Here is a 4,039-nt window from a genome sequence, read left to right as displayed (position 1 = left end):
CACCAGAGAAACGAAAGTTAAGTTCTTGAGGGCGGGGAAGAGAAATTGGGCCAATGTGCTGCCTTCACGTAAGCCTCTTGGTCCCCCTCCACACCCCAATTAGTGGGCCCCTGTGCAGCCCTGCCTTCCCCAGGAGGAGGGGTGGTAAAACGAAGGGGCACGCCCCCCACCCCTTACCCGTTCAACTTGCTATCTATTGCCTGGCCACAGTTCGAATTACTGTAGCTCTGAAATATGTTGGCTGTTACCTAGTATGTTGCCCTCTGAGTATCTTTTGCTCTACTGTTGAGTATTTTATTTCCCAGATTTTTCGAAATTATGAGTGCATGTCAATTATATAAATTATGTGTTTGACTGTGACATTTCCAGATGTGCATATATTGATTTATTCATGTCCACTCACCCTACTGTCTTCTTTTACCCTCTTGTCTCTTCCCCCTTCTCTGGTCCCTTTCCCCTTTACAGGATCTTGTTATCCTGTCACTTCCAACATAATTCATGTTAACCCAACATAGTACTGAAAGTTAGAAAAGGTGCTCCTAATGGAAATTCTTCCCATGTGCTCCTCTTGTTCCTGATACCTTAGCTGGGTTGTGCTTTCAGCCAGCTGATGTGGCTCATTGAGAAGGGTATACATAGTTAAGGATATTTAGAATACCAACATAATTCCTTGAGTCTGGGCTTGGGGGTTTTACAAGACCAGTAAACCATGAAGCCACAGATCATTGCAGCTGCCACACCATTAAGAGTTCCAAACTCAGAGGGTTTGATGCTAGAAATTGATCTGGAAAGCCATGCAGAAATATTACAATATTTTACACTTACAACAGATAAACTATGAAGCCTCAAAGAACTGCACATGTGCCCCTGTTGTCTTCTCCAAATTATGTATTTCATGCTTGAGAAGGGCCAGGCCTAATTCTCCACTGCTAGTCTCTATGGAACTGGTCCAGAAGGCTGGGCTGTGGCCCATAGACCATTCATAGCTTTCTAGGGCTCCTCACTGGAAGCAGAGGTGAAGATTTAGTCAGTACCCTCTGAATTAGGAAATGAAAATATGTGAGGAGAGGGTAATGATAAGAACTGCTGTGAGCAGCTGCTATTACTCAAGACCATCATTAGTAAATCCATCCCCCTCTCCACACTGTACCCCTCAACTCTAAATTTCATAAAGTCAGGAAGAGAATTTCTCTATTTCCCCCATTTTCTCATATTGACTACAAAGTCATGCATATAAGAGTGACAGTTAAATAGATATTCAGATATATAATTATAAGAGTAATTTCTAGTTCTGTGGTTCAAATGTGAATGAGAAACAATTAGAGACATACCCAAAAAGGATATTTAATCTGGGTACTCCCAGAGCAGTTAAATTAATAAATAAAAATAACCATTGTGTATATAATGTAAATCAGGGCCATTTGTGTCACTGCTGGAATTCACATAAAGAGGTATAGAAATAAGGAGGAATAAAACAGCCATGCTGGATGAATACTGCCTGGCTCAGGATTGATGAATTCATATACACTTGTGCATAGTTTTGGGCAAAGTCCCTAAAGACACAATTCCAAATATTAAACTCTCAGAAGATCAAATCCCCAAAGTCTAATATCCTGAAAAATCAAAATCCCAAAAACATATTCTGGAAAATATTTAAAAATTCTTTATAAGTCATCTGTGTACATTTTTAAAAGGAGATTATTTGAGAAACAGAACACTTCATAACCTCTTCACATATTAAGATATGCAAGGATCTCATACATATTTTTGTAAGCATGAACATTCAGGCATATGTACAGCAGTTGGACAAGTTTAACAGTGATGGGAAGATGAAATATAGACAGGTCCTGGTCGACCTTCTATAGTTATTTTTTCCTGCCAACGCAGATTGGATGGTGCCAGCCACAATGGACCTCAACCATCTAGGCCACTCATAGTTATACACTCATGTCTCTAGAAACCCTCACAGACTCAAAAATAATGCTTTATCAGGTTTCTGGGTTTTAAATGCAAATAGATGAATACTACTTTACTACCCCCTAAGCCCTTAACTACCCCCAGGTACTCCTGTCTATTTTCTTGTTAATATCCGCCTGCATTTGAGCAAACCCCCCCCCCCCCAAAGAACCTAACATACACTAACCTTCATTCAACTAAAATGACGCAAGAATCCTGCCTACAACCCAAACACTAAGTCTTTCCCCACAGTTTGATTTTTCCCTTCCTCTTGTATAGCCTCCCCCCACTGCTCACAGAGGGAATTGCAGCTTTCAGAATTTCAGCTTCCAGGATTCCACTTTCAGGGTTTTAATCTTTTGAGATTGTGATTGCAGGATTTTAGACTTCAGAGATTTTCATCATTTAGGATTTCCCCTTTGAGGATTATGGTGTTTGAGATTATGACATTTGGGATTGTGTCTTTCCAGATTATGTTTGGCAATAGTCACACAAATTCATTTGTGCACACATACTTATATATACATATAATAGTGAATATAATTAAATATAAATACATAAACACTTTGCCAGTTACTCTGTTAAAAGCACCAGAAGAAGGACACATTTATATAAAAAAAAGTTAAAGGAATTTGTAAACAGAGTTCCTCCTTATGCTCCTAATGCTAAGGAGCAGGAGAGGCAGATTAGTTTTAGGTCCATGTTACTCCAACATCACTGCTCATTTCTCTGCACCAACTACCATGGAAGAGGCAGCAGCCTGATTCTGAAGGTGCTGGGGGAAGAAGGGGCAGCCCAGGAAGTGCTGAGCTGCAGCAGGAGCCTGAGGCATCTTAAGATAAACCCTGGAGACCAAGAAATATAATTTGACATTCTGAATCCGTGCAGCCATAAATGAAGCAGGAGAGGGTCACGATGATGGATAATTTGCCGAACCACTTCATGCCCAGCATGCTACTGCTGAAAATAAGAAAATATTTTTAGTGTAGAGGTTAAACATTGTAATTGGATTGTTGAATGCTTGCACTTGGAAAACAAAATTGTGCATGAGGATATCACCACATAGTGGCCCTTATCAAATTAACTAATTTCTCTGAGGTTCAATTTCTTTTGAAATATATACATAAATATAAGTATGAACATATATAAGTATAAACATAAATAAACACAACAAAACTTACTTGAAATGATATTGTGAGAATTAAATAATAGAATATTTGTAATAACTTCTGCTATTTCTTGGCAAATAAGCATTGACACAGAGTTGTACCTATTATTTTTTCTTGGTTTCTCTGATTTGAAATAAATATTTTTAAAAATGAGTATTTACTTTTAGTTTTTTTCATGATTTAAGGTTATTAACTTTGTTTAATGAAATAGAATAATTTGTGTAAATAGTCACAGCCCTTAATATGTGTTACCAAATTATAAATATTACATCACTGTAAAATATCTTTTTTCTTATCATATTCATAGCCATATAATCTGATTTTATAATTGTAATAATATCTTCAATATCACTCAATATGGTAGAGAAAGGCTATATTAGTTTTCTATTGCTGTATAAAAGGCTACCCCAAACTGAAGGACATAGAAGGCTTCGGTTAGCTCACAGAGTCTGTCTCTCATAAGTGTTGGCAGCAGTTTAGAAGGGTTCTGTCTTTCAGAACCTCAGCAGTGTGTAGTGAAGGTGTCCACTGGGAGGTTAAAGGAGAAAAGGGTCTGGTTCCAAGATAACTCAGGTTAGTGGTAGAATACAGTGCCTTGCACTTGTAGAACAGAGGTCCTCAGCTTCTGAAGACTGTCCAAATTTCCTGGTCCATGCACTTCTCCATGGGTAGTTCACAGGATGGCGACTGCTTCTTGAAGGACAGTAGGAGAAAGGGAGCTACTGCTTCAGTAAGACGGTGTTAGATCATAGGGCACAGTCACAGTGCTGGCATCTCTTCATCTTGGCCACATACTGTTAGTTATGAGGAATTCAGTAGTTCTGTCCACCCTTGGGGTGGGGAGGGAATGCACAGAGGCAGGAACATCAGGAGGCAGGAGTCACTGGGGAAAGAGGGGAGCTTCAACACAGAGG

Source organism: Marmota flaviventris, chromosome 9 (assembly GCF_047511675.1).
Source record: "Marmota flaviventris isolate mMarFla1 chromosome 9, mMarFla1.hap1, whole genome shotgun sequence".
NCBI classification, from domain to species: domain Eukaryota; kingdom Metazoa; phylum Chordata; class Mammalia; order Rodentia; family Sciuridae; genus Marmota; species Marmota flaviventris.
Note: the sequence above shows the minus strand (reverse complement) of the source record.